The sequence below is a fragment of the Mirounga angustirostris genome, unplaced genomic scaffold (assembly GCF_029215605.1).
Source record: "Mirounga angustirostris isolate CCGP_5_RB_7025 unplaced genomic scaffold, mMirAng1.0.hap1 SCAF_9, whole genome shotgun sequence".
NCBI lineage: Eukaryota > Metazoa > Chordata > Mammalia > Carnivora > Phocidae > Mirounga > Mirounga angustirostris.
Window position 1 is genome coordinate 48,590,091 of NW_026991717.1, and position 21,469 is coordinate 48,611,559.

General features: G+C 38.1%; 1 protein-coding gene across 1 annotated transcript in view; it reads left to right on the forward strand.

Annotated features, from left to right (window-relative positions):
• The first annotated feature begins 3,553 nt into the window (after positions 1 to 3,553).
• Positions 3,554 to 21,469, forward strand: part of MNS1 (meiosis specific nuclear structural 1) — a 61,635-nt gene continuing 43,719 nt past the window's right edge. Inside the window, exon 1 of the mRNA XM_064570432.1 lies at positions 3,554 to 3,675. The gene's annotated coding sequence lies outside the window, so the exon portion shown is untranslated. The remainder of the gene's footprint in view (positions 3,676 to 21,469) is intronic.

Sequence of the window (21,469 nt, forward strand, 5' to 3'; positions counted from 1 at the left end):
AAAGACAACTTGGTAGCCATCTTTGGCTCCTTTCTTTCTGCCACTCCCCACATCTAATCCACAACCGAGTCCAGCTAGTTTTATTTCTAGAACACATTCTAGACCCAACCGCTTCCTGCCACCTTTCTTAACCATTGCCTGCTCTACTGCTGTGGCTTCCCAGCTATTCCTGATTTCACACTTGCTCCCTTACAGGCTTCTCCTCACACAGCTCTTGGAGGGATCTTTAAGAACATACGTCATATTCTATTTCTTCATCCATAAAAATGTGCCTTGTGGTTTCCTATCACATTTAAAACAAAATTCAAACTCTTGAGTTTGGCTTCCAAAGTTTTTCATGATCTCCCTTCCTGCTACTCTTACCCTTTCTCCTTCTCCCTTCATTTGCTCTGCTCCTGCTACACACCATTTTTGCTGTTTGTGGAACACAGCTTTTGCCTGGGATGCCTTCACCTAAATCTTCACATGGTTTGATGATGATCATTCAAGCCTGTGCTCATATGTTACCTCTTCAGAAACGTTTTTACTGACCCAGCCCCTCAAGGCAAAAATGATCACCATGGTCCCCTATCTTAACCTTGCTTTATTCTCTTATCAGCTGAAATATTTATTTGTGTTCATTTCTCTGCCTCCCCCCATAGAAAGTGGGGACCTTGTCTGGTTTGTTGCTGGTTTGTTTGTCTGCTGGTTCTCCGGCACTTGGTAGGTTCTCAATAATTATCTGCTGAGTGAATTGTTAAATCCAGAGTTGAAATTCAAACTGCTAGTGAAGCAGATTGTCCTACCAAATTGTCACTGTGAGGTGGATGAATAATCTCAGCACAAGGGATGATGAATTCAAGACTCGATTAAAGGTGTTTTAGGAGAGTATCTGGCTTAGTCTTTGGGCAGACTGTCTCCCACCTCACCCACTCAAACTTCCTTTCTTCCTCTACTCATGGCGTCTGAAACTCCTCCTTTGGCAATTCAGATTCATTGAATTGAAAGGTTTTCACCTTCCATAGAATTCTCTACTAAAATTCAAATACACTCAGCATGTGTCTATTGACTAATAAAAGATGAGGGAGGGAAGATTTTTCTGAGAGACCAGACCAAGAGCTGAGGGGACTAAGAACAAAGGGAAGGCAGATGATTTTCATACTAAATTTTCTTCACCATGCCGTAATGCCTTTGACAGTGATATTTGAGGAAATTGGTCCTTTAGAAAGCTGAATGGCTATCAGCCTTAACAAGAAACTTCCTGTTGGATTCTGTTGGGACTAGCAACCTCCTAATGTCTCTCTCCCCTGTGTACTTCCAGTTCCATTCCCAATCCCCAGTGTTACTTCCCGAGTGTGGGGACTTGACAATTTGGTAGTCTACCTCTAATGCTCTTCTCCCATCTGATCTGTCTTTCTATCACAGTGAATCAACCAGCTCGACCTAGAGCCACAGGAAAGTAGTTCTGTACCAGGGGATTTTAAAATGCCTAAAAAATATGTTATTAAATGCTGGTTAAAAACCTATTTCCTTATTATAATACTTATATTTTAATAACATATTAGAAACAAAGAATTTGATTTCCCTAGTGTTAAAATTTGTGTTCTCTGAGAAGCAAACTCAGAGATGGAGACTAGCATGCAGAGTATGCTTTAGAAAGTAGGTACCCTTGGGATCAACATTTTGGGAAGGGAAGGAGGCAGAACTGCGTAGCAGGAAAAGCTGAGCTCAGTGCAGTCTCAACGAAGGCCTCAGCTCACCCTTTGGGGAGCTCTTCAGAGGAGCTGAAATGGCCCTTTACAGTCGACTCCCCTTGCAGTGAGGAGGCTAGGCTTTCATATTCTCACATCAACCAGACAGTGGATGCAAGCTGATCCTGGGTGGAGAGGGTGCTCTGTAGCCAAGGGCAATTTCTGGACCAGCCTGACCACTGAGTGCTGCCCGCTGACAGCACTACCCGAAGACAGGTCTGGGCGACACCACACAGAATCCATTACACCTAGTGCTTTCATGCTGATGTCCCTTTTTGGTTGCTAACATTATTCTTAGTATCTATTGAAAGACAGTTGGATAAATTATGTACTGAGAGTCTCTACTGAATTGGCTTTACTACTGAGTCTTTTCTTTTTAATGCGGTACTTCTGAAATACTTTAACTTTTCTGTTCCTAACATATGTTATAATTATATGTAGATAAGATTGTTGTTTGTCAATGTCATTCTTATTTAACATTTTGTGAAGCATTCACAGGATGCACCAGGGTCCTGGGATTATTTCTTAGCCATCTGCAGTGGCCAGTCTGGCTGATTAGAAAGGTAAAATTCCGCTCTCATTAATCCTGCATTCACCACTGAATCCAAGTCCCAGGAGTTTTCCTTAAAATAAATAAACAAACAAGCAAACAAAATAAATCCCTCAGCCTGGATGATGTCAAAGGAACTAATTACTCAGGCTTCTCATTACAGTTTTGTCTATGTAAGGACTGTGGATTGGGGTCCTGAGTAAGCATAATTGAGAATTAATGTGTTCTGTGCCTCAGAGGTGGGAAATAAAACTGAAATGGCCCACATGAGGGAAAAAAAAAAGATTTTTATTGTGTAAGTGAGACAATAAGATCCATGATTGTAGGCTTTATTGCTCAGGCCTAGCCAGCAGATACAAACAAAAGAATCCTCTCTCTATGGTGGTCTTTCACGCTGGCAAGATTAGTCTCTGAAATAGGACTAAATTACACCTACCTTATTCATCTCTCTGCAAAAAAACGTGGACATGGAAGAGCAAGGAAGTTATACTTAGTATATTCTGCATAGGTCTGAGCAAACATTAGGCAAATAATGGATTCTTAACAGAACTGATGTACTTGTCTGGAGCTCCGACGTTGTGGTTGGGACTCAGAGTTGGTGCCAGTTGGTCCTTAGGCTCCTCTCCCTCTCTCTGCACTACTTCCAGCACCTGTGGATGATGAGGGATGTTAACTGCTTCTTTGCAGCTTTGGTTATTGCTGAGGGGGCTATGTTCAATGTTTCGTCTGGATGGCAATATGGTCCAATGGCTTGGCATGTGACTCTCAAATCCTGGCTTCATCGTTTAAGTTTTTTTATCTTGGGCATCCCAAATTATCTCCTCTGGTCCTTAGGTTCTTCCTCTCTAAATTAACAAGGACCATAGTGCCATTCCTAGAGTTGTTAAAAACATCACATTAGATAATGTGAAGTGTTGATGGTGCATAGTAAAAAAATAATCAACATTAGGTGTTATTATTATTTGCTAGGAATAAGTTCACAGGTATAAGATGAGGTTAAGAATTACTTGGACATTTCTGGAACAAAGAGAGGGACAGCTAGCCCTGGTTGAGCTGAGAATTCTCTGAATATGTACAAATAAGTAAATAGCAATAAAGAATAATAGTTTCCATACAGAGTTGAAACCAATGAGATAGATTCCCTCTTTAAAGTTTGATGTCCCTGGGAGCTGTATTAGACAACTTAGTGTGGCAAAGGTAATAAATGTTAAGGTAGGAGTGGCTGTTGCTGTCAATGGAAGTCTAGGAATTGCTATTTCTGTCAATCACAGAAGACACACATCAGTCAAGGAATTGGACTTCCCTACACCAAAAAACCTTCCCTGGCTGAGCAGAACAAGATGTGGACTCACGAAACTCAACAACCTGCTTTTCTCACAAGAAAGTATTAATTATGTAAGTAATAATCCCTTGTTTGTCAAAAAACTCAACAGAATTTCAAATTTTGACCTGGAAGCCAGCTTAGTGAGGTTCTGCTCCACTAAGGTATTATTGATTAGTCAGAAGGAATGTGTCTCTGGACTGCTTCTAGCATTCCTCTTCCATATTTTAGGTATTTAATTTGGAAATCTTAAACTTCTATGTTAGAATGCCTATTGATTTTTTTTTTATGTACTAGAGAGGAATTTCTTATATATAATATTGTTTTTTCTAGTTGACTATGCTCCATATTTATTCAACAAATACATATTGAATGCTCACTATGAACCAGCTATATAGTAGGTGGATATTCTGAGTGAAGGTAAAAGGAGGATGATTTAAAAAAAAAAAAGTTAATAGGCAAATGCCTTTAAAATCTATCAAATATGTGTATTTTTTTCTACTTTGCATTCATGAGTCCAAATGATCTCAACTCTGTTTCCTTAGTGTTGGGAACACATCTCCACGGTGTTTAGTAAAATTTCCACTACCTCTGACACGGTATCATGCATCCACTTGACACATTTGTCAATTGATGCTAAAAGATTTTTATAGTCAGTAGTGGAGACAATGACTCCCAAGGGCAATGTGATTACCAATAACGTAGTTTCTCTTATTTGAAGAAAGTTAGTAACAGGTATAAACTCAGTCTGAATAAATGATACAATTCATGGGTGTTTTTTCCAACCGTCAAGCTTTAACAAATTTTGAGGAGTTAAACATTATTTCTCATTCATCTACACATTTTTTAAAAAATGTATAAAATAAACAAAACAAAATTGACCATCTTAACCATTTTTAAGTCCAGTTCAGTGGCATTAACTATATTCACATTGTTATGTAGCCGTCACCACCATCCACCTTCAGAACTCTTTTTATCTTGCGCAACTGGAAGTCTGTGCCTGTTAGAAAACAGCTCCCCACTCCTCCCACCTCCCCCCTCCCCAGCCCCTGGCAACCACCATTCTACCTTGTCTTTATGATTTTGGTTACTCTAGGTACCTTATATAAGTGGAATCATATAGTATTTGTCCTTCTGTGACTGGCTTATTTCACTTAGCATAATGTCTTCAAGGTTCATCCCTGTTGTGACATTTGTCAGTTTCATTCCTCTTTTTTTTTTAATAAGACTCAATAATATCCATTGTGTGTATATACCGCATTTTGTTTATCCATTCATTCATCAGTGGACACTTCTACCTTTTGGTTATTGTGAATAATGCTTCTATGAACTTGGGTGTACAGATATCTCTTGAAGACCTTGCTTTTAATTATTTTGGGTATATACTTGGAAGGGTATGGTGGGCATCATATGATAATTCTATTTTTAATTTTTAAGAAAGCACCAAACTCTTTCACAGTGGCTGTACCATTTCACCTTATCATCAAGAGTGCACAAGGTTGGGGCACCTGGGTGGCTCAGTCGTTAAGCGTCTGCCTTCGGCTCAGGTCATGATCCCAGGGTCCTGGGATCGAGCCCTGCATTGGGCTCCCTGCTCCGTGGGAAGCCTGCTTCTCCCTCTCCCACTCCCCCTGCTTGTGTTCCCTCTCTAGCTGTCTCTCTCTCTCTGTCAAATAAATAAAATAAAATCTTAAAAAAAAAAAAGAGAGAAACTTTGACCTTTAAAAAAAAAAAAGAGTGCACAAGGTTCTGATTTCTATATATTTTTGCCAACACTTGTTTTCTGGTTTGGATTTTTTTTTTAAATAGTAGTGATCCTAATGAGTGTGAGGTGATCTCATTGTGGTTTTGATTTGCATTTCTCTAATAATTAGTGATGTTGAGCATTTTTTCAAGTGCTTTTTGGCCTTTCGTATTTCTTCCTTAGAGACATGTCCATTCAAATCCTTTGCCCATTTTTAAAATTGGATGCTTGGTTTTTGTTAAATTGTAGGAGCTCTTCATATATTCTAGGTATTAACTCCTTATCAGATATATGATTTGCAAATATTTTCTCCCATTCTGTAAGTTGCCTTTTCATTCTGTTGATTATTGTGCTTTGCACAGAACATTTTTATTTTGATGCAGTCCAGTTTGTCTTTTTTTCTTTTGTAGCCTGGGCTTTTGGTGTCCTTTCCAAGAAATCATTGTCATATCCAGTGTCTTGAACATTTTTCCCTCCTATGTTTTCTTCTAAGAGTTTTATAGTTTTAGCTCTTAGGTTTAGGTCTTTGTTTCATCTTGGATTAATTTTTGTATATGGCATATATGATGTGAAGTAAGGATATAACTTCATCTTTGACATGTAGCAGCTGTACTTAAAGTTCCAGAAATGTTTCTGGTGTTTGTGAACCACTGTGTTATGCCAGTGATATCCAGCTAATTCACCCCTTCTCTAAATATCAGGTCATCCATTTGTGGCAAAAACAACCTAAAAGGGCCAAGCACAGAGACAAATACTTGTACAAAATTTACGTACACTAACAAGATTATGCTTACTATTTGGGGTAATTTAAAATGTGAAATGACTGCTACCCACAATGATTATATTTTCCTATTTTTTCTTCTTTCACATATATTGTTCCAGATACCCCAGCCCCCTTCCCCAAATCAAGCCTAGAAATAAGCATTTAAAAAGAGGTTCTGAGGGACGCCTGGGTGGTTCAGTCGGTTAAGTGTCTGCCTTCGGCTCAGGTCATGATCCCAGGGTCCTGGGATTGAGTCCCATGTTGGGCTCCCTGCTCAGCAGGGAGTCTGCTTCTCCCTCTCCCTCTGTCTTCTGCTCGCCCTGCTTGTGGTCTCTCTCTCTCTCTCTCTCCCTGGCAAGTAAATAAATAAAATCTTTAAAAAAAAATAAAAAGTGGTTCTAAGTTAGTTACATAGCTGCATCTCTGGAACAAAAATTAAGCCTCCTATTGGGAGAGAGATCTGTAACCTAGGCCCCACAGTATGCCCACAAATGAACTTTCTTTAAAGATGAGCTCACAATCCAAAATTATAAATATTCAAGGAAATACCCATCAAGTATGAGTGTCGGCAGAAAAATCTAATCTAGTATACTTTATATAATAAAATTATCAAATACATTTTGTTTAAACTCATGATTTTAATTCCGTCTTTTGTTTCTTTAATAACAAAAATAAGATAAAATATTTTCTACTTTAACACAGTATGTTTTGAATCAGTGTACCCAAGGTTAATTGAGCTAGAAAGTTTTCTGTCCAGGTTACAGGCCCACCCACACCCACTTCTACAAAACAATGAAGTAAGAATATTATTAGAAATACTGTGATGAGGGGCACCCGGGTGGCTCAGTGGGTTAAGCGTCTGCCTTCGGCTCGGGTCATGATCCCAGGGTTCTGGGATCGAGTCCCGCATCGGGCTCCCTGCTCGGCGGGGAGCCTGCTTCTCCCTCTCCCTCTGCTGCTCCTCCTGCTTGTGTTCCCTCTCTCACTGTGTCTCTCTCTGTCCAATAAATAAAATCTTTAAAAAAAAAAAAAGAAATATTGTGATGAAACTGATTAATGGGGAAAAAACCCTTTTTCTCTGAATGTAGAAATTAATTGATAATATTTAAATTTCCATTCAGTATGAAAATTCACAAACAAGGGAATAAAACACCTACAGCACAGAGCCCAACAAGGGGCTCCATCCAGGACCCCAAGATCATGACCCGAGCTGAAGTCAGACGCTTAGCCAACTGAGCCACCCAAGCGCCCCAGGGAAGAAAATTTTTTAAACGGTATAAGGAAAGAGGGGTGCCTGGGTGGCTCAGTGGATTAAGCATCTGCCTTCAGCTCAGGTCATGATCTCGGGGTCCTGGAATCAAGCCTCATGTCGGGCTCAGTGCTTCTCCCTCTCCCTCTACCCCTCCCCCTCTTCATGCTCTCTCTTGCTTTTGTTCTCTCTCTCAAAAAATAAATAATCTTTTTAAAAATGGCATAAGGAAAGAAAAAGATGTTTACAAACAGAAAACTCAAGATGTACAGATAAGTGATTAAAATTTAAAATGGAATTCAGCAAGACTAGTGGATATAAAGTCAATATACAGAGATAATTTTCATTTCTATATAGAAAATTGTGAAAAAGACACAGTGTTGGACATCTATTTGCCTCTCCAGATTCACTCTTCACCTTTCTCTACACTGTCAGTACCTTGGGATACTGACCTGCAGTATCAGGCTCCCTTGTTCTCCTGCTTCTCATTAGGTTCAGTAAGTGGTAGCACCAGCAGGAGATCCAAGGGACGAGGAAAAGATGATGGGATTATATTACCTCATCTCTCTCCCTGTGGGATTGTTCTTGGTTGGCTATATCCCTCTATCAAAGGTCACAGCTCCCATCAGAGGGCTCTCCCCACATAGCTATTTCTGTCTTTGTGTTCTAGAAAATTGCCTTCTTCCCATCCCTTTAAGTTTAGGAGTAGTAATGGTTCTCTAACCTTACTGTCCCCTAGGTACTGGATAATCCCTGCCGGTTTGCTTAAACCCTGCCTACATCTTTGTAAATGACCTAATATGAGGGTGCATTTCCTAATTGGACCTTCAATGATATAGATATTATTTATGACAGCAACAAAGAATTTAACTGGTAATAAATGAAAAGAGGCACAAGATATTTATAGACAAAAATTTAAAGCTTAATTAAAGGACATTTAAAAAAAGCTATTGAGATGTACCATGTACATGCAGACATTGTTTTATCTCCAAATTGATCCATAGATTTGATGAAATGCCAATCAAATTCCCAATACTTTTTTCTCATGGGATTTGGCAACAGTAATCTAAATTTATATAGAAGAATAGAGGGCAAAGAGTAGCCAAGAAAAATCTGAAGAAAATAAATCAGGTAAAGCCTTGCTCTACCAGGTAGTGAGTATTACTATAAACATGTAATAATTAAAACTAAATTTGGTGCATTACAGATCAATAGGGAAAGATAATGGTACTGGGACAATGATTATTCATATGGACAAAAGGATAATAAAATTATACACCTATCTCACATTATACAGATTAGATAAATCCCAGGTGAATTATAGTTAGATCACGAAAAGCTTTACGATCTCACACTACTAAAAGAGTATTTAAATAAGGCCAAAAACCCCCACATTAGACGTAAAGGAAATATTTGATGAAATTGACTACATTGGATTTTAAAATTCCATGCATTAAAAGTCATTTTAGAGAAAGTAAACATATAAGCCACAGCTCGGAGAAGACAAAGTAGGTGTACATGTAATAGCATGCTGTGATCTCACAAACATGTGGATTGAAAAGCAATTTAGGAAGTATGGCTCAGTCTTACTAAATATGCAAAATAATATCACATTTTTAGAGATATTAAAAGTATAAAGACAAGCATGGGAATGAGAAGTGCTATTAAATATAGAATAGTGTTATCTCAAGAGGGAGAAATGAGACCAGAATATGTACAGTGTGTACAAAAATAGCTTCCACAGTTTTTCTTAGATCAGTTTTCTTATGGAAACAGGGGTGTTCATATTATTCTCTATACCTTTATATTGGAGATAGTACCAGTACAAGTGGACAGGACACAAAAGTAGAAACTAGACATCAGAAATCAAAGTCCAATAACCCAAAATTGTGGGATTTAATTTTTAAAATCTAAGCTAGATATAAATGGCTATATTTAAGGAAAGAATAGGAAAATATCAGCATTGTTGAAATGAATAGGCATTTTTAAAAGAAGATAATGTAAAATACTTCCTTATTAACTGGAAATCAAAACAGATTTTTTTTTTTTTTTTGGGTAGAAAATTAACCAAGATGTTCTTCTACTAATAATTCAATGTTGACCCAAAGTAAGGCAATGTAGCAGGAAAACAAAAGTAAGAAAAACATAATGGAATTAGATGAAGTAGGTGTGGGCAAAACTAGAGTCCCTGATCACAGATGCCCTTGAGTACTTCAGAAGTGGGTAAAGAATTTCACAAAACCACTCTTGATCATTTTATAAAATTCTGGTAGAGTGCCTGCTGAGGTTCTGAATATAGAAAAAAAGTCTGCAAAATGACTATTTTTTAAATGGAGAAGAATGGTTTGGGTATTATAATACATCTATCAGGTCAAAATCCTTGCCCAGAAAGCTAGTGAACCTTTGTGAAAGCATTACTTTGCAAATCTTAAAAGATAATGTTGGACTTCAATTCAACATGAGTTGGTGAAGATTAAAATCTGTCAGTTGAATCTAATTTTCTTCTGTGATTGGTCTGTTAAAGGGCAGCGACAGTGTAATTAATTGCTCGAGGCTCAGAAACCCAATTAATCTCTAAGTTGACTTTTATTTCATAGAATGTTAGTACTTCAGAGGCCTCAAGGATTATCTAGCCCACCCTCTTCATTTTATAGAAGAAGAAACAGACATCAGAGAGGTCAAATAACTTGTTCAAGGTCAAAGATTCTGTCTGTCTTTGCCAGTGCATCCTGTAAATAGGTTCAGAATTGCATCCTTCAAGCTTTTATGGGCTTCTTTGCATTGGATCGTGAAATATTATTTGAATACAGGTTTTTTTTATTTCATAAAATACCTGGGAACTCATCTCATGAATGTCTCCTTGCAAAGGTTTCTAAGCCTCGAAGTTTTTAAAATTTGGAGCTTGTTCCATAATGATTATGCAGACAAGGGGGAGTGGGGAGGGGCAGTGTCCTAGTCTGCACACTCAACAGGGCCACTCTGGAAACAGAGGAGCAGCCCTGTGTGGACTTGTGGAAATACTAGGAATCCCAGTTTGGCAGGTTAGGTGACCAGGAATGCTGGTGGTACCATGCAGGCTATGTCATCTCTTAGGGATCAGTGTGCCTGGTTCCAAGATGTAAGTAGAAGAAGTGGGCACGTAGAGTCTTTTTAGAGAAGACATCAGCAGCAGATGTCAATGATAACAAAGGTGACACATGAGAAGATCAGAGGACACGAGACAGCCGCTGTAACCATGGGAAGCAGAGTGGCCCTCCATGTGTCAATGCAGCAGTCATGGGGGTGCTCTGCTCCCTCTCTCTTCCAGGGAAGCTGCTAAAGGAAAGCCATGGTCTGAGAACCTCCCGTAGCTGCACATTGGGGTCTGCGGCCCCATTCGTGCAGAGGCCATACTCCACCAGAGCTGCTCCCAGCCAATGCCTGAGCATGACCAGGGGATCAGAGCCAGGACTTTTGGGCCCCACATGGGACATCTCTAATGGGAAGGCTTTGCTGGAGACTCCCCACTGGCCGGGCAGAGACTTCATCAGTTGTGTGCAGTTTGGGGCTCTTCCTCTTTTCCTCTCTCACTTTAAAGGTGTCAGACCAGCGTCAGTTCCAAAGGCTCTCCATGCCTCCCTCTACTTCTCCCTCCCCCTTTCTCCTTTATAGACCTTTCCCCAAATAAACCTCTTGACCAGCCGGTTTGGTCTTGGCATCTGTATCACAGAAGACCCTAGCTGATGTGGAGTATAGCAATCGCCATGGTTGATGTCCAGGAGGGATTAAAAAATTACTTGAGAAAAAAATTTGGATCCTGCTTTGCTGAGGGGTGGTTTAATAAATAGTTTCTGTTTGGTTGTTGTCGTTATCACTACTACAATTTCTTAACTGTGCTCCTTCATGATGGCATGCCTTAGGATATATGTATGGTAGTAAAATTTACTTCCCAGGGGGAAAATCCATGTTTCATAGACTCTAAGATATACTTTTTCTTTTTTTATTTTAGTCTTTCTGGGGTTGGGATGGTCTTAAAATAGATAATGTGCCACAGTTAAATTGAAGGGTTTTGTTTGTTTTTTTCCTTTACTGATGAATGAAATACTTGGGCATCCTACCGTTGATGGTGTGATAGATTCAATAAGAAACATTAGCTCAATTCAGGCCATCGGATACTATAGATCCTAAAGGTCTAAGCCTTTGTGGGTTATTATTTGGCTATTTCTTAGATACATCTACTAGGAAAGGAAAGAAAATCCTAAGGAACAGAATTATGTGATGGAGAAGTACACTGCAGATAACTATTGTTATGGGTATATCACTACAGAAATAACTAGAGATCCAAAGAGGCATAAAAAAATGTCAGGGGAGGGGCGCCTGGATGGCTCAGTCGCTTAAGCATCCAACTCTTGATTTTGGCTCAGGTCATGATGTCAGGGTCATGAGATCAAGCCCAAAGTTGGGCTGCCGCTCAGTGGGGAGTCTGCTTCTCTCCCTCTGCCCCACCCCCTGCTTGCACACACACACACACACACACTCTCTCAAAATGAAAAAACAAATCTTAAAAAAAAAAAAAAGTCAGAGGACACAAGAATATATGCTCTTGTCACTTCTGACTCTATTTACTCTTTTACTCTTCCTCTTTCTTTCTTTCTTTCTTCCTTCCTTCCTTCCTTCCTTCCTTCCTTCCTTCCTTCCTTCCTTCCTTCCTTCCTTCCTTCCTTCCTTCCTTCCTTCCTTCCTTCTTTCTTTCTTTCTTTCTTTCTTTCTTTCTTTCTTTCTTTCTTTCTTTCTTTCTTTCTTTCTTTCTTTCGGCTACTTTTACAACTGATGTTCCCTTACAGGAAACATTATAGGCCAGAGCTGACTTGTGGTTATTCTGTCATTCTCCCAGCAGTGTCTTGTATAATGAGACCTATGTGTGCAACACTCAGTGTGTTGAACCCCACATTGACACATGGTCAGAGATCCCAAGTGAAGGAACAAGCAAATTCAGTAAGCTTACCAACAGTCTCCAGGGAGAGAGGTTAGATGTAAGGATCTGTAGTCTGGGTTCCCCATAAATGTATCTGCTTATCTAAAACTGGATTCTCTGGCACTGACTGCTTCCAAAGTTAGGATTAAAACCTTTGTTTCCTTTCTCTCTCCATGTAGCCTTTATGCTTGGATCAGTTTCCCCTAGAATTCCCCATATTTCCCAAATTCCCCATATTTCCAAAATCCTAGGAAAGAATAAATGGGGATCACTTTCATATACTACACCATAATTATTGGAAGGATTGGTATAGTTTGTGGAAAATACTTCAAACATCTTAGATTCAGTGATTATTTGAAAAAAAAAAAAAAGATTTTGTATGGAATGATGCCCTAGCCATTGTGGAAAATATTCCATAAAATGAGAAATTTGCCGTAATTCAGAAGTTAGAAGCATCTCCCTAAGATTGGGAAAGAGAGGTAATGTGATTTAATTCAGTAGTTTTTAAATTTTTTGACCTTGACCCATAGTAAGAAACACATTTTACATCATGATTCAATATTTTCTTTCCTTCCTTCCTTCCTTCCTTCCTTCCTTCCTTCCTTCCTTCCTTCCTTCCTTCCTTCCTTCCATTTTTCTATGTTTCTTTTCTTATTTGTGATCCACAATTTGAAAAATACTGGACTGTATGAAAGACCATGAGCTGGGGAGGCAGACTTGATATGAAACTCTGTCCCATGACTGACCCCTTCCATGAATTTGGCAAGTTGCTTCTTTTGAATCTTGTTTTCTTCATATGTAAAATGAACTGATTTGTCCTGATGATTATATTATATATGAAGTTACTGGCATATGGTAGATGCTAAATAGATACAAGGCAGAAGGAAAATGCTTTCTAGTTGTTTTGCACTGTATTTCCTTATACCCTTGGTCATCTGTCATCTCAAGGTAAGGTTGTTACAAGATTTCTAGACCATTCTTGTCTGTTAGCTCTATTAGTTAATTGATAAAGCCTTTCTTTCTGTCTCTCTCCCCCCACCCTCTTCTTGTCCCTTATTCCCTGTCTCCCTCTTCCTAGAGCCCCATAATTCCTCTCTGTTTTCTGGCAATGGACCAAACAGGGCTGGGTCTTAAGACAATCTAAATAGCCTTGCACCAATACTCTGCCTTGTTTCAAGTGCTCACAGCCAGCTTGGGTTCTCTGACTCTCCCTTCTCAGGTAGCTGTCGTCTTCATCTGCCATTCCTCCTGAAGTTTATTGTATGCCTCTTTGTCTCCCGGATCTAGAGTGGGTGCTCAGGTTCTGAGTGCCCAGTCATTCTCCTTTCCTACCAGCTTGCTCAAGCTCTCTACAAATCACCTCTTCTGGGGCTGCTCCTCTAGCCGTCCAGATACACATTTCTCTAGGTACATACCTGATTTGTTATTATTTATTTAATCATTTCCTTATCATTGCATATTTGCATTGCTCCCCCACCTTTTTTTTTTTTTTGCTAAATTGGAAAATTCCACAATGAATAAAATAATGCATTTTGTGGTTTAAAATTTTTGGTCTAATTAATTTTCCGTTAGAAAAAAATGACACAAATATACCAAATTTGGTCAAACTAGGTCATTTTTCCAAAGTTAAGAAGTGGAAAAAAAAAAACCTTTCTAAAGGTAGTTTATATATATATACTTATGTATTAATATGCACATACATATTTTCTAAAATCAGTAAGAGCTTTATAATTCAGAAAGAGACTCCTCTGTTCTTTACAATGAATTGAACGTGGTCATCTTTGCTTCACCACTAACCAAATTACAGTCTCTCTGCACCAAATGACAAATCCCTAAGCAATTATTATTTGCTGTTGCATATCCTGTTTATATACACATGATATGTATGTGCCAATCCCCTATTTTAATACTAATTTGTATCACTTCTCATTCAGTTCTGTTCCTATACCTGCTGTGTCTGAACTGTTTTTCTCCTATGCTTAGAATGTGACAAAATGCACAAAAATGGGCAATTGAGGCAATTATCTAGATGGTTATAATTTTTTTCAACTACACAGTATTTTATTTCATTTTTTTAAGTAATCACTCTGCTGAATATGGGGCTCAAACTCAGGACCCTGAGATTAAGAGTCACAGGCCTTACCAACAGAGTCAGCCAGGTGCCCCTGAACTACATGGTATTTTAAATAAAAGTGGCTCTTAAAAAAATTACCCAGATAAAATTTTATTCATATCCACAATGAATAAGCATTCCTTCTGTGTACTGTTCCCCAACCTTGGAAATGCATGTATAACATGTCCATAGTTACTTTCCAGGGTTACTTTGGAATTCACCAAGTCAGCAATTTCCTATTTCCAATGGAATTGGTGAGGATGCAAGAGCAAGGATGAAAAGTGAGAGAGCAGGGAAGGAAGGGACCCACTGATCTAGGTTTAAATGGGGTGACAAGTCATTTAACGGTGTCCTTTTCCTCCCCCACAAACAATTATTTAGCTCTTGCTCCCATCATCACCTAGTCAATGTGATTCCCAGATTATGGTGGCTACAATATCCAGAAACAGATTTTACTGTCTTAATGAAACAATCAGACTCAACATATGGAAACTGGCTTATTCTGAATCAACCCGAAATAGTCACTTCCTAACTGGATATCACAGAGAGACAAAGTAAGAAAGGAAGTTATATACAACGAAGCCATTAAATGCAGATTTGCCACAAGGCAAGATGGTAATGCTTGAACATTATGAAGTGCAAAAACTGCACAAACACATTATATTTTAAACACTTCATCTATTTAACAAACTATGTACACTCTTCAACTAAATAAGATGAATTGAGATTCAAGAGGCAGCACCGTACTGGCAAATCTCATCCTAAAGGCATCCATTAATATAAATCAACAGTAGCAATTTGGTTTGATCATTTATTTGCAAGAATCATTAAGGCTTATTAGCATAATTATTCCCTGTGGGATTTCATGTCAAGGAAATGAAAAATGGCATTATCAATATTTAAAAGATAAGTGCGTAATGTTCAGAGTACTTAAACAGTCATCTGCAGGTGGTGTCCAGCTGCAGCAAATTAGATTAGATTTGGGCATTTTTCTGAATGAAAGAAAAATTGCTTTGTTTTAGTTGCTTCGTTTTATAAAGCAATACGATTTTGTAAATAATTTCTACTGTACAGTTAGAACGTATAGTGTATATCTATTAACATGCCTTATTTCAGATCAGGAACTATGTTATGTTCAATCCTGTTATAACTGTTAGGAAATATTAGTCATATAACCCATCATTTATTATTAGGAAAAGCTCTTTCCCTTCCATACACTAGACCTTTAGTCTAGACCTGTGGGTGAAAAGCTATATATTCCAAGGGGAAATAATGCTGGGAGGGCATAAATCCTTCCTCAACAATAAAATAGCATTTATGATAATAATTTATCAGGAAAAATAATCTTTAAATGTAACAATGTTTTTTTTAAAGCCATACAATGGAATATTATTTAGTGATAAAAATAAATGAGCTATCAAAATATACAAAGTGTACAAAAATACATGAAGGAATCTTAACTGCATAGATTAAGGGAAAGAAGTCAGTCTGAAAAGGCTACATACTGTTTGATTTCAACTGTATGACATTCTGGAAAAGAAAAAAAAAAGCTGTAGAGACAGTGAAAAGATTAGTGGTTTCCAGGGGCTTGGGAGAAGGGAGGGAGTTTTTGAGCAATGTAACTATTCTGTATGAAACTGTAATGGTGAATACATGACATTGTGCATTTGTCAAAACCCATAGACCTGTACAAATAGAGGGAACCTGAATGTCAACTATGGACTTCAGTTAATGTATCAATATTGGTTCATCAGTTGTAACAAATGTACTGCACTTATGTATGATGTTAATGATAGAGACCGCGAGAGTGTGCAGGGGGGAGAGGACATATTGGAACTCTCTGTAGTCTATCAACTTTTCTGTAAATCTAAAACTGTTCTAAAAAGCAAAGTATTAATTGAGCAAACTTAGGCTAATTTTTCAGGTAAAATCAGCTAATTATTGCAATTTATTAAGCTTGTCTTTAATTTAGATAAACATTCGGGCCAAAATTCTGACAGATCCCCTACTAAATTACATAAATTACTGTAGAATCTTTCTACAATACCCATGTGTGGACTGGAAACAAGAAGTTATAACTAAAATTCCCCTTAGAACCAATAGTTCTCAGAGAAGCAAAAAACAATGAAAAGCAGACATTTCTAAAATACTTTCCAATGCCACGTGACATTTTGCTATTAGGAATTAGCAAATTCTACTCTGATAAATCTGTTTTACCCTGAACCTGTCCTCCTCATCTACCCTCACACTCTAGAAAGTCTAACCTTTTGGGGAAGTGGTTGTATCTAGAAATGTGCAGCAGGCTGTCTGCTTTCTTCCTTCCAGGTCAATTCACACAGAACACCAAGAGGAAAAGCTTGTATCTTCTGTACATCAGACAATATTGCCAAGAGTAGAGCAGGAGAGGGAATATTGATATGCAGCCATGTGATCAATAACCCAAGGACGGTGAGAGGAGAAAAAGGTTTGCAGTTCCCAGAAGTTCTTTCAAGGCTCAAGTTAACCTTTTTACTCGTGCTGTGTATTCTTTTCCTCACCATCTCCATCTTTACCACATATATATCTTTCTTAAACTCCTCACCAGAATTTCCTTCAGCATGCCTGTTGTAACAAAACAAAACAAAAAAACCCCACAAACAAAAAACAACAAAAAACCCCCATGAATCTTGCATATTTTAGTGTGTTTGTGTATGGCCCTACCTTTCATCACTGTTTTCTTCATTAGCACACAGAGTTCTTATTAGAATGCCATTACTTTAAGGTAGGGGGTCCCTTTGCCAGGACAACAGGGAGTGCAGTGTGAGTACTCTTAGACCAAGACCTTGGATTCTTCCAGTTCAGAATCCTGTTGGTTTTTCAGCATCCCCACCCCCACCTCTTGTGATTACAAGCCTGCCAACCATTCCACAAAATTCTTCTTTTGTCTCTCACCTCATAACTTTTGGTCACCTATGTGGTTTCACCTTAGTTTATTTCTGCTGACTAAATGCAAAGCTTTTCCCTCCTCTGACACAATAGATTCCCCATCTGAATTATCCTTTTGAACATTCTAACACTCAAAATGTACTGCATTCTAAAAATATTGTCCACCCTTCAATGTATATTTATTAACCTATATGTTCAGGGCTCTGTGCTAGCCACATTTAGGTAAATTTAGACAATTAGTAATGCACTTAAACTATTGCTTACGTGTGTGTGGTGTTCTGAAATGTTAATTGTTATGTTTTAAGAAGCAAATGGGATTGATTGATTTAGCTGCCTAGCTAAACAGATAATCAATGTATTGATGAATGAAATACTTTGTGTTTTGATTAATGAAGTAGTCTTTAACTTACAAATATTTCCTTGCAAAAACTAATATATTGGTTTTATTTAGAAGTCTATTGCATATGAGAGAGTTTATATTTAGTTACCACGTAACTAAACATTTAATGATCAGCTTTGTACACTGTTAATGTTTTTAAGACATTTATATTTATTGATCTGTGAGCAGTTCAGGTAAATGTTAACCTGAATCTATCTATGCAACCAAAAAATCTGCCATTTCGTTGCTAAGCAGTCCATTGGATTGTGTTAGACAGATAAGGGAAATGAAGAAATCATAATGTATCTACACTTTAGTGGAGTCTTGTGGAGAATTCTCCCAGTAAAATCTTACAGAAAGGTATGGAAATATTGGTAGCATATTAGTAAACTTGATGCACTGGGAACTAGTTGATCATACTCAAAGTTTGCTGATCTAGTTCCACTCAGAATGCTGCTTCAGTGGTGTATGTCAGGTTTTGTGTTCTTGCAGGCTTGTCTACATTTTTATCCTTGAAGTATTTGAAAATACAGAAGCCATGCTTATTACACATGTTACATGGGTATTTTGGAAATCAAAACTAAGAATTAAAAGTTGTGATAAGACTCTGAGAGCACAAGGATTATGGGAAGGGAACTGGCTAGAAGCTTCTAGAAATTAAAGAAGAGAGAGAGGGAAACGTGAGAAATAAAATCAGAGGTTTTCTATTCTACCTTCTAATCTATAAAATCAAATACTGATTTAAAAAGGCAATTAATGCTATAAAAAGCTTTGTTTTTTTTTTTTTTTAAAGATTTTATTTATTTGATAGAGCGAGCACAAGCAGGGGAAGGGGCAGAGGGAGATGCAGACTCCCTGCTGAGCAAGGATCCCAATTTGGGGCTCAATCCCGGGACCCTGGGATCATGACCTGAGCCGAAAGCAGCCGCTTAAACCCAGCCACCCAGGTGCTCCTGTTTTTCTTAATCATTTTCACCCATGAGATTAAACAGAGATGGTGGTTTGTTAGGAATTGTACTTGGCTAATAATAATAATAGAATCCTGAGTGAAGAAGAGGACACAGAGGTTTAGGTACATTAGGAACTTATTCTTCTTTCATACAGCATGAGGTCAGGAGTTATGCAGCCCAGGGCTGGAGTGGTAGCTCTGTAGTCATGAAAAACTGAGGCTCCTTCTATTTTTCTGTTCTGCCATCCAGAGCATGCATTGAGAAAGCTCCATACCATTTTCCATAGTGGCTGCACCAATTGCATTCCGACCAACAGTCCACCAACAAGTTTCCTTTTTCTCCACATCCTCACCAGCACTTGTTATTTCTTGTGTTTTTTATTTTAGCCATTCTGACAGGTGTAAAGTGATATCTCATTGTGGTTTTGATTTGCATTTCCCTGATGATTAGTGATGAAACAAAACAAATGAACAAAGAGAAAACCCCCCCAAACACCAGACTCTTAAATACAGAGAACAAACTAGTGGTTGCCAGAGGGGAGGTGGGTGGGGCATGGGTGAACTAGATAAAGGGGGGGCTACACTTATCTTGATGAGCCCTGAGAAATGTATGGAATTGTTGAGTCACTATATTCTAAACCTGAAACTAATATAACACTGCATGCTAATTATACTTTAAAAAGATGGAGATTATCAGATCAAATAAAATAATACCCAACTATATGCTATCTACAGGAAAGCCATTTTAAATGTAAAGATGTAGATAATATAAATAGAAAGATAATTAGATAGAAAAGTAAAAGCATAGAGAAATATATGCTGTGTAAACATTAGTTAAAAGAAAGCTGGGGTGGCTACATTGATATCAAATAGACTTCAGAACTAAGAATATTACCAGGGAAAAAGAGGGGGTGTTTCAAATGTTAACATCAAAATGTTATCAGGATATAATAATCCTACAGGTGTATATACCTAACTAGTACTTTAAAAGATGCAGCAAAAAAAAGAACTGAAAAGAGAAATAAGCAAATCCACAATGATGCTTGATGACCTCAACACTTCTCTCAGTAATTGATAAAGCAAATAGAAATACTTTAAGGACACGGAATACCTGAACAGCATTCTCTCTCACTCTTTTTTTTAAAAAAGATTTTATTGGGCGCCTGGGTGGCTCAGTTGGTTAAGCAACTGCCTTCGGCTCAGGTCATGATCCTGGAGTCCCGGGATCGAGTCCCGCATCGGGCTCCCTGCTTGGGAGGGAGTCTGCTTCTCCCTCTCATGCTCTCTGTCTCTCATTCTCTCTCTCTCAAATAAATAAATAAAATCTTAAAAAAAAAAGATTTTATTTATTTATTTGTCAGAGAGAGAGAGAGAGCACAAGTAGGGGGGCAGCAGAGGGAGAGGGAGAAGCAGGCTCCCCGCTGAGCAGGGAGCCCGACATGGGACTTGATCTCAGACCCCAGAATGATGACCTGAGCCGAAGGCAGACGTTTAACTGACGGAGCCACCCAGGCGCCCCCCTGAACAGCATTCTCAAACAATTTGACCTTAGTGATCTTTAGAGGATACCTCACCCAAGGTACCTGAATGCATAGTCTTTTCAAGGACATGTGAAACATTTACCAAGATAGACCATATTCTGCAGAAAAAAACAAACCTCTACAACGTAAAAGATTTGAAGTCATACAGAGTAATGTTTTTTGACCATAATGGAATTAACTAGAAATCAGTAACAAAAAGACACCTGGAAATGTGAAATAGTTGGAAAATTAACAAATGCTTCTAAATAACTCATGGGTCAAAGAATAAGTCTTTGATATTTTGAATTGAATGAATGAGAAAGGACAATATATTAAAATCTGTGGGAGGCAGCTAAAACAGTGCTTAGAGGGAAATTCATATTAAACATTTATATTTGAAAAGAAGAATTGTCTTAAATGAAGATTTAAGCTTCCACATTATGAAACTATAAAGAGAAGAGCAAATTAAACCCAAAGCAAACAGGGAAGAAAATAATGATGGTAAGAGCAGCAAACAGGGGCGCCTGGGTGGTTCAGTTGGTTAAGCGACTGCCTTCGGCTCAGGTCATGATCTTGGAGTCCCTGGATCGAGTCCCGCATTGGGCTCCCTGCTTGTCAGGGAGCCTGCTTCTCCCTCTGACCCTCCCCCCTCTCATGTGCTTTCTCTCTCTCTCATTCTTTCTCTCAAATAAATAAATAAAATCTTAAAAAAAAAAAAAAGAGCAGCAAACAGTGGAATTGGAAACAAAAAAATATATATAGAAAAAAACTAATAAAACCAAAAGTTTGCTCTTTGAAAATATAAGTAAATTTGATAAAACTCTAAATGATGAAGAACAATACTTCTTCAAAGTGATTTCTGGGTAGAGCTTTTTCCTATGTGCATAACAGTAATATAATTTCAATCATTTTTTCATTTAACAAATATTTATCACTTATGATATACTAGGCACTAATCAGTGTTCAAACCAAAACAAAAATTCCTGCTGACAGCCCAACTAGCAAAATTTTAATTAGAGGCTACTTGATAAGAAGCTATACATAAATCATGTTTTTTGTAGAGTTCTTGTCGAAATTGCTAGCCAAACGGGAGTAAATGCTTTCAAAATGTTTTGCACTGTATCCGTATGATCAATTTGACTTTTGTGGTAACTGGATTTATATGATCTCCCAAAAGACAGAAACCTTGACAATTACCATCCCCCCCAACACACACACACACACACACACACACACACACTTCTCTTCTAATGTAGAAAACAATTTGATTCT